The sequence below is a fragment of the Clarias gariepinus genome, chromosome 15, assembly GCF_024256425.1.
Source record: "Clarias gariepinus isolate MV-2021 ecotype Netherlands chromosome 15, CGAR_prim_01v2, whole genome shotgun sequence".
NCBI classification, from domain to species: domain Eukaryota; kingdom Metazoa; phylum Chordata; class Actinopteri; order Siluriformes; family Clariidae; genus Clarias; species Clarias gariepinus.
In genome coordinates this window covers 32083554-32093826 of record NC_071114.1, presented here as the reverse complement: position 1 = coordinate 32093826, position 10273 = coordinate 32083554, and the positions used below count along the sequence as shown (strand labels likewise).

At 43.7% G+C, this 10273-nt stretch overlaps 1 long non-coding RNA gene across 1 annotated transcript; it reads left to right on the top strand.

Moving 5' to 3' along the window:
- The first annotated feature begins 3981 nt into the window (after positions 1-3981).
- On the top strand, positions 3982-6249 carry LOC128543461 (uncharacterized). Its single transcript, XR_008365724.1, has 3 exons — positions 3982-4113; positions 4245-4361; positions 6146-6249. It is a non-coding gene; the product is annotated as an uncharacterized LOC128543461 (long non-coding RNA).
- Positions 6250-10273: the final 4024 nt, after the last annotated feature.

Sequence of the window (10273 nt, the reverse complement as noted above, 5' to 3'; positions counted from 1 at the left end):
CAAACAAAGTGCACCCCGGGGTGCACTTTCGCATTTATCCTTATACCTAACCCTAACCCTAACCCTAACCCTAACCCTAATCTTACCCAAAACTCAACCCTAGAGGTGCACGCCTATATCTCAGGACCTGGTGGTGCTAGAGACACCAAACCAAGTGCATTAGACTCGGCGTCCCCCAATTAGTCTATATACCCAATTTCAGCCTCCTAGGACCTACACAAACAAAGTGCACCCCGGGGTGCACTTTCGCATTTATCCTTATACCTAACCCTAACCCTAACCCTAACCATAACCTTTCCTACTTTCAGCTTTCTAACCCTATCTTTTCCCAGCCCTAACCTTAACCCTATTTTACCCAACCCTAATTCTCCCTACCCCTAATCCCATATCTTATCTTTTATTTCCGGCGTGGGAGCGGGCATGACCTGGCGTTGCGGCTATTTCCCCTAACCTAACCCTAACCCTAACCCTAACCCTAACCCTAACCCTTTGGCAGAGAGGTGAGTCATGGTCTTCTACCAGTCTTCACTGTATTTGGTATATTTAGGAGTGTTACTGTATGATGGTTTAGGCTGTATTAGGATCATTGCAGTGAATTTAAACCTAATCTTTAATTACATTGGTACCATAATTAGGACTTTATTAAAGTTCATTTCTTTAAATCATTTTCAAATAAACAAAAAATATTTTAAAGTGATTGTATGATGGTTCAGGTTGTATTAGCATAATTGCAATACATTTAAACCTTAATTCTATAGTGTTTAATTATACCAGTATTCTAAATAGGACTTTAAAAAGGTTTATTTATTAAAATTAAATTTTTAATCAATAAATATATAAACATAAATCATTTTTTCAATTGGCTATGGGACACGAGCCGAGGACTGATCCACCTACGGCTGGCCGCCATGGATGAGGGTGTATAGTAATGAAAGGCCGAAACACCCTGTGACTCTATGGTTTACTACTGATGACGTGTCTCACAATTTAGGATATCGTTGGGTTAAAGGGAATTTTAATCTTAGCTCACACCCTTAACCTTAAATAGGATTTATTCCGTCTCTTATCCCTGAACCTAAACATAACCGTCAGTGTCTTCAGCTGCTTATTTAGAACTCTAAGCCTAAACCTTTAACCCTAAATATAACCGTCAGTTTCGAACCCTAGGCCTAAACCTTAACTCTAAGCATAACCGTTAGTTTTAACCCTAAACTCTTAGAACCCTATTAGCTTTAAATATAATATAACCTTATACTTATATAACCTTAAACTTATTTGACCTTTGACCTTTAACTTTAGATTCCAGGTCTGCAGGGAACCGAGTCTTCCCAACCTATCCCCAAACCTATCCTAACCCCAAAGTTCCTTGCCTTGGACCCTGTCCCGGGACCGTTACCCTTATTGTCTTTTACCCTACCTATTTTCCACAACCCTTACCTTACTCGGTGCCCATGTTTGGCCTTAAAGCCACAGGCATTTACACTAACATAGGTTATTACACGGTCGTTATCCTTCGTCGTACAATGGCTTAACTTTTACTAGAAATGACCCCGAATCTCAACCCCCAGGCCCTGATTTAAATTTTAACCCTTAAGCGGGTATCTCGGCTTATGGAGGGTCTTTACAACAATTTAGCTAAAAGCAAAGTCTTTAGCTCTTAAACTTTAAACAGGCGACACCAGTCGACCGTCATAGTGGAGGAGGCTGAAAATGAGGCCTGAGTGGCTGGCCCGTGCACAACGCTGGTTCCGGGTTCTTCCCGGGGCAGCGGATTATTTTACCCTAACCTAACCCACAGGGGTTCCTCACTGAATGTAACAGGAGGCGGCGCCGTACCCCAGGCACAGGTTGACCGCTCGCTCCATTCGGCTGTAATGGTAGCACGCAGGCGTCACGATCTGCATGTGGGCGGAGCCAGGTGTCACCTCTCGTTATTATATTTATTTATTTATTTTTTATTGGCTGATAGTTCGACTGTGTCGTATTGAGATTCCTGTCCTCTTGTCCCAGCACACAGACGCAGCACAGGATGGAGTGTGTAATAGGATTAATGATCGCTGCATATTCCTCTGTACATACTGTTAGATTTATATTTTTTGTGTATTTATTTATCTGTTTTGTATCTTTTTTTTATCTTTTATCGTTACATCCCCTTTATTGCTGCTGGTCTCAGAGAGCTACCAAATAAATTTAGTTGTATTACGAGTGTGAGTAAAGTCTCTTTATATTAATATTGTAGCGTTTTTACGCCGGAAAGGATGGTGGAGAGACGAGTGAGCTTCCTGGCTGCCCAATGCAATGGCTGGGAGGACTTTATTTAGCTCCAACACAAAACAGCACATTCCACATTCACTAAAACAGACATACCCACACACACACAACCTGGCCGAAGCCACTACCCCAAACACCTTTCCCCAACACGGTGAACACATAACAATCCCTCCCGCAAAGCATGATGGTTGTTACTCAAAACCCCACCCACGCCACACTGCCCCCACCCGAGCTGTGACCGTTCCCGGACACTATGGCGAACTCAGTCTTGGAGGCGTGACGGTGGTCGGCGCTGGCGTTGTGAACGCCGGAGTCTTCTTGCGGGGGGAGACGGGTTGCAGCCCTCTTCCTGAGGCAGACCGGCCTCCACAGAGTTCGGTGTTTCACTGGCGTTGGGCCGATAGGGAGCGAGACGATCCCGGTGGAGCACGACCACTCGCGACCGCCCCGTCAACCGCACCCGGTAGACTACATCGGAGAGCTGGGCAATGACCGTGCAGGGGCCCACCCAGTGAGACATGAGCTTAGGGGAGAGCCCCCTTTTCCTTCCGGGGGAATACACCCACACCTGCTCATCAGTAGCAAAGTCTCACCCCCAGCTGTGAGTGTCATACACGCGGCGCTGCTTAACACCGGCGTCCGCCAAGTGTCTACGTGCCAACTCGTGGACAGGAAACAGTTTGTCTTTCAGTGAAAAAAAATAATCCAACCCCGGCTTCGTGGGTAAATCCCACTTCTGACACCAATGTAGCGTTTTTACGCCGGAAAGGATGCTGGAGAGACGAGTGAGCTTATTTGCTACCCAATGCAATGGCTGGGAGTACTTTATTCAGCACACAGCATATAAGGCATGAGCAGCACCTTCACTCAGGAGCCTATATCCAATTCAGCACTAGCTTGAACTGGAGCACATTTCACACGTCACACGGCGGCTGACGACACGTCACACGGCGGCTGACGACCAGCATGCCTTGCGGGAATGTCGGTGTGTTCACTATGATGGGGAAAGGTGTTTTGGTTAGTGGCTTTGGCCCTGTTGTGTGTGAGGGGTGTGTGACGTGTGAAATGTGCTCCAGTTCAAGCTAGTGCTGAATTGGATATAGACTCCTGAGTGAAGGTGCTGCTCATGCCTTATATGCTGTGTGCTTAATAAAGTACTCCCAGCCATTGCATTGGGTAACAAATAAGCTCACTCGTCTCTCCAGCATTCTTCCCGGTGTAAAAACGCTACAATATTTAAGTGTCTGTCTGGATAAAAATAAAACCGATAGACACGCTGGCGACTCTCAGTCCCGTCATCAGGTCGCCTGATATACTGAGCGGGATTTACTGATATACTATTAACTAATAACTCAATTAATCAATCAACTCTAATTAACTACATAAAACAATTAACATTACAGATAATACACCTGTAGGTCTTGAATCTTCACTGGTTGATGGTGGTGTTCACACGGAGACTTTAGAGTGATAGGGTTGTCTGACACGTTAATTGTTTTTAAACATCAAACCTTAGAGTCGATAAATAATTTATATATTACATACATTTAAACATGTTTGTGTGAAACATCATGTTATAAGTTTCTAAGTTCTTGATGTCGTGTTGTGAGAGATTGTGGTTTCATCAGAATCAGGTGTGTGTGCGTGTGTGTATATATTATAATCGGACGGTTGTTTTTGTCCAGGTGTCGTACCTGGAGCCGAGTGAAGTGCGCACGTGGCTGCCCCCTACGCCGGCGCCCGCCAAGCGAGTGGAGATGGACAGAACCGTGATGCCGTGTGGAACCGTCGTCACCACCGTCACTGCAGTGAGGAGCCGCCCGGGACGCCCGCTTCACACAGGTACCGTCACACACGCTCACACACACACACACTCACACACAGGTTCTCTTGGGAATGCTGGTTTACACCCGGCAGTGTTTGGTGGTCTGTATTACACCCTGTGATGTAAACACTCTACTTATTCTGTTCAGAATCAATGAGAACTCCGCCCAGGAGCAAGGAGAGGCGCGTGTCTGAACAGCCCTCGGTGCTGGGGGCTAAAGTCAGCAAAGCCTTATCTTACAGAGCACAGCCTGTATCAGACACAGGTACACACACACACACACACACACACACACACTGTGCTGAACAACAGGAAAAAAAAATAAAACTGTGATGCTCAAGTTAAAGACATGTTGTAGACGTCGGCTTCAGGTGTTTAAGAAGTGAACAGTTGGGTTTTTACACCAGGAGATTCCTGTGAGATCTTTAGAAACGGCGCTCTCTAGTGGCTGCTTGTTGAAAATCCACTCCACTGAGGACAATACAGCTGAATTACTTATCCTGGTTCTGTTGTGTGTGTGTGTGTTCTCGCTGGCAGCGCTGGACTTGGCAGGAGAAACGGTTTCTGTAGTTACTCTGAGTGGAATGTGCTTGGGGTCCGGAGGGTCTCTTCCTGTTTTAACGGTGCAGCTCTGTGGATTTATTTGTCCTCTAATCGTCCTGTCCTGGTTTGCGCGTATCTGCTGCGAGTGCAGTCTTAGCGTGAGCATGAACGACCCTTTAGCAAAGGTGTCGCACCTGGAGCCGAGTGAAGTGCGCACGTGGCTGCCCCCTACGCCGGCGCCCGCCAAGCGAGTGGAGATGGACAGAACCGTGATGCCGTGTGGAACCGTATAATCACCAAATAAACATGTTTCAATTTCATTTGTATAGCGCTTTTAACAATTGTCATTGTCGCAAAGCAGCTTTACACAATCGAAAGAATTATTTAAGTTTGTATGGAATGTGAGTGTGCATGAATCAAAAATGGTCGGATCGTCCCTGTTTCAGAAGACACTCGGCTGTATAGTGAATCAGGACGGAGAAACCTTAAAGACACGCGAGTTGACGCGTTAGAGAGGACGTGCACTGAGCATGACGTTTTTAACGATTAAGCAAAACGTATCAAGCTGCTGCAGGAAGTGATGTCATCACACAACGCGTCAATTACTTGTCTACGTGTAACATGAGGAGTATGGAGGCTGTCTTTACACACACCTCACACTCGTCTGTGTGTCTCCGTGTCCCAGGCGCCTCTGAGGAGAGCAGACTCTAATGCTGCCTGAGTAAGTGTGCACTCTCTCTCCAGGAGTGTGTAGTGATGTAGGTGTGCTGTAGACGTCCCCTAAAGAAACAGTAGTGCAGTGTGTAGTGGAGTGCGAACCCCAACCCCAGTCCATGGCCTCAGTTACACCATCCGAACACTGTAACCCCAGTGAATCTCCTCACACACTGTGGAGCTGAGGGCTGGACTGGTCCTGACTGCTTTAGTCCCTCGTAACTCTACATTCATCCCTCCGTTTAACCGCAAGTTATTTTACACATCCTGTAGTGAAACTGTTTTATTTACACTCCATCGCTCAGGTCAATTAGAGCTCATGTTTACTGTGTGTGTGTGTGTGTGTGTGTGTGAGAGAGTTGGACTCATTAGCAGAACCGTTTATTCAATACTGTTTCCTGTGTACTGCACTGCATAGCGTCTATGGGAGTCACGTGACAGAAGAACGAACGACTCGGGACCGAAGAGTCTTAAAGGTAAAATTACTTAATTCTGTTTCCTGTATATAACACACGGAGGTTTTGCGATGCTCTGCGCATGCGCGCCCAATAGAAAATGAACGAATCACTCTCCGAGACGACTCGTTCATCTGAGTCATGTTAAAGATTCGAATCGTTCATGAACGACCCATCACTACTGCACAGTTCCTCTTGCCTATTTTGTGTATGTTTTATTTGTTCTTAGTTGTTTTGTTTTTAATGCTTGGCTAGAACACATTCACAGTACATTCTCATTATTTACTGGCAAACCCTGACTCAAAGGTTCTAAAGTTATGATGTTCATTGTTTTAAGATTTCTGAAGAATTTTATCGAATCACAAGGAAGGACCTGCTGGTAACTTTCCCTGCATCCCTCGACAAATATGTGCTTCGCCTATTAAGACTCTACCGGGCAAGAAAGAGGAAGTGTTTGGTGCAGTGATGGAAGACCTCCTGGATCAGCTTGATGAAGAGGTGAGTAAAGTGCCTGAAGTGTGCTCATCCAAAAAAAAAAAGGACCTGACCAAACTTAAATTTTCAAACCGTGACCAATTGGTATTTTGCACAACTACTAGCCTTTCCTTATAACTAAATCAGTCCTGCTCAAACTTTAGAAGGTATTTGCCCATTCTCTCGACTTTCCATAGCCACTGAATTGTTTAGGGTCCTTATACCTTTGAAATGTTCATAAATTTGGGGATTCATTCTTTTACACAGTGATAAAGCTGTCTAGTACCTGAGACATCAAAGCAACTATAAATGATGATGCTCCGCCAACTTCACAAAATAAAACAGGTCCTTTAATTATTCCCTTTTAGTGCCATACTTTACTGTGTTTTCACACAGTTCTTTGTGTTTCAGCAGCCCGCAAACCATTTTGTCAAATATTCAACGCACATTTTATTTTTGGTGGGAGAAAAGTTCACTTGCTTTTGCCACAAGCATTGTGAATTATTTTTTTATGGATGTTTTCTCCAGACATGAATTATAATATTTCTTCTTGTGCTGTTAGACTCAAAACATTTTGTCTGTCTGTACTGATGACTTGGATGAAGATAAGTTCATGCTTTATGATCCATTGCAGAAAACCTAAGCAAAACAAATGAGCTTTTAATTTAATAACTACAGAAGTCTTCATTTGTATGAATACAATGTGAAATATCAATATCTTCAATATCACATTGTATGAATTTTCTATGTGTCTGTGTGTGTGTGCATAATCTGTAGACAAGGGACATTGTGTCTAAAGCGAGAGACGGCAGCTCTGAGAGGCCTGCCCATCTTCATCCGCGAGCACACAGCTGAGTTCTTCCTGAAGTGTTTGGTAAGTGGTGGTGTTTGTGTTTAATAGACTTGCAAACTGTAGCTGTGCTTTTACCATTGAGGGTATGATTTCATAGCAACTTCGGCTTGGAATTTTGTGGGTAATACACTTTGCGGAACATCTAAGGGGCAATCATGTTATAGCATCTGTCTTTTTTGGATTGTCACAATGCAGGATGCAGGTTGCATGTACTTTAGGAAATTATGCACAATTTCTAAATCCATGTGTTGTCTGCTTCTTCCTGCATAAATGTTGTCTACCACAAAGACAATTTCATTGACATTCAGACACTCACACTTTCTGGTCTCATCTGTCGTTTTTGCCAGTAACACTTAAGTTGAATGGGAAAGTCAGTAGCACTAATGATGAAAGTAGAATATCAGTGTAATGAATTGTCTTCCCTTGTATTTCATAATGGCTCTGATTTTTGTTAGGACACAGACCCAGAGGGTGCAGTCGTCCGAGATGTGCCTGTTAGCATTCTGACGGTCTACGAAAATGATGATTCCACCACATCAGCTGTGTGAGATACATGACCTTACCTGACCTGACCTGACCTGACCTTGCAACTGCCTTTGCATCTCTTTTTGGCCTTTTGTATGCCATGAACATTGAATATCCAATGTTTATGGCGTACGATGTCACAGAGATCACACTTAATCCACATTCTGATGTTTGGCCTGAACTTTACCTGACACCTGTAGCTGCTTATTTATGTGTTGGCTGATTAGATTAAAGAATCGCACACATGTGCAGGTGTACCTAATAAAATGAACTGTGTATGTGTTTTTTTTTGCAAATGAACACATAAAAGTTGTGTAAGTATATGATTTCGCCCACATTGGTGGGTTTTTTTTTATGGATTGGGCTTGTGTCTTCCTTGTCTTTGCAGGTTCCGCCCACTTCTGCCATTGCCAGAAATCTATTGGCTGTTGCTCTGCCTGTCCTTTGTTGGTCCCGCCTCCTCCCAGATGATTGGTCCTACAGTCAACCCAGAGGCCGACTTAAGGCCTTCAGACCACCATGCCACAGACCTTGTCTTTGCTTACTGTTTATCCTATGCTTGTTTCTAAATGTTATTCTGTGTATGACCCTTTTGCTACGTTTCTGACTACTCTTAGACTTTCCCCTTTTGATGGTTGCTTGGTTTTGTTCGCCTATTCCGTGTCTGACCCTTTTGTTTGTTTTGACTACGCTTTTTACCGTATTTGCCCTTTGTTTTGTTGGTTTGATTTGTAAATACTTTTGTATATATTTGTATTTAACTCTTTATTGAGTGGCTTAGTAAGAAGTCGATGCCGGGGGTCACGTGATGCTTTGAGAGCGCCAAGACGTGTCTTACCGAGCTCCTCGCCATATAGCTGGAAATTTTTACGAAACAGTCGTCCTAATTGTTTAAAGAGTACATAGAATTGAGGAGAAAGTGATCAGGATGTCTCTCGACGCCTTTTGGTCGCAATCAGATTCGACTAGCAAACAAGCTAGAAGAAATACACGCCAGAACAAGAGCGCTATCGCCGAGCAAGATGGCGATAACCCAGCCGCTTCTAACAAAGCTGCGTTATCGGGTGACGCAGTTAACTGTATCGTCGAAAGGGTGTCGATTGTTCTTGAAAAGAAGTTACAGGCGATACGCGATCCAATTTCTGAGATATCAGGCAAGTTGGACAATATGATCAAGAGAGTTATAGAGGCCGAGCAGAGAATATCCGACCTTGAGGATAATCAAGTTAACAGCTCAACGCGCCTTGGATCTATCGAGTCATCCCTGCAAAAAGCACTCGAACATATAGAAGACCTTGAAAATAGAAGCCGGCGTCAGAATATCAGAATCGTCGGCCTCAAAGAGGGCACTGAGGGGGGTGACCCGATAGCTTTTTTTGAGACTTGGATCCCGACTACATTGAACGTGAACGCAGAGGACGGACGGATCAAACTGGACAGAGCGCACCGTACCGGACCACTGAGAAAGGAAGATGAACATCCGAGAGCAAGACCCGTGATCGTTCGACTACACAATTATAAAGACAAAAGACTGATCCTAGAAGCAGCGAGACGTCTGGGTGACCTCTGTATTGGCGGAAAAAAAAGTCTCGTTCTTTCAAGATTTCTAGGCTGGTGTGCAGAAGAAGAGAGCGGAGACAGCATAGGCCAGACGAAGATTGCGGGAAGCAGGATTCAAATATGCCAGAGTGTTCAACGTAGCCGGTAAGAATACATACCTGTCCACGTCTGCGGAGGTGAATGCATTCTTGGAATCGACTCAACAAACATAACATCCCTTGACAGGTACTTATGTATGGAACGCGCGAAGTACTATTACAGTATGCAGTTAATGCAAAGGATGACTGTGATAAATATTAGCCTGTTTGGCTTGGAGCACGGTTGACACAAATAACTTTAATTTATGACACGCAAGGAAAATATTTTCGTGCCACGAAATTATGAGCATGAGACTCCCACGTTGTTACCTCTCTGCTTTCTGTTCCTCTGTCTTTCTTTGAGAAGATCAGTCAACGAATGTGAGAGGTTCACAAATACGGTATTTTTTGTGTTTCTATTTTGTTCTATCCCCCGTTTGCGTTCGGGGTCGAGAGCTTATTGTACACCTGCTCGGTTCCGTTTTCACGCAGGTTTCCTGGTTTTGTTAGTTTTTGTGTTTCAAGCGGTTGTGGTTTACCTTCTTACCCATTTACTGTTATGCTTTTTACTTTCTCTTTTCAGTGTGTACATTGTAAAACAATTAATACATACACATTTAATTGGTAATTTAATTATCAATGAGTAGTACTTATAATACTAACATAAGGATACGTACTTGGAATGTAAAGGGTGTCAACAATGTTGTTAAACGGAAGAAGACCTTAAATATTTTGAAAAGGGATAAAATTAATATTGCTTTATTACAAGAAACCCACTTGAATGACCTTGAACATCAAAAATTCAGAAGAGATTGGGTTGGTCAACTTTATTATTCATCTTTTTCGTCCAAAAAGCGTGGCGTAATAATATTGATCCACAAAAATTTACCATTTCAATTACAAACAAGTTATTCTGATAAAGAAGGTAGAACAGTCATAATAAAGGGCCTATTGTATGGAGAGGAGGTTGTGATAG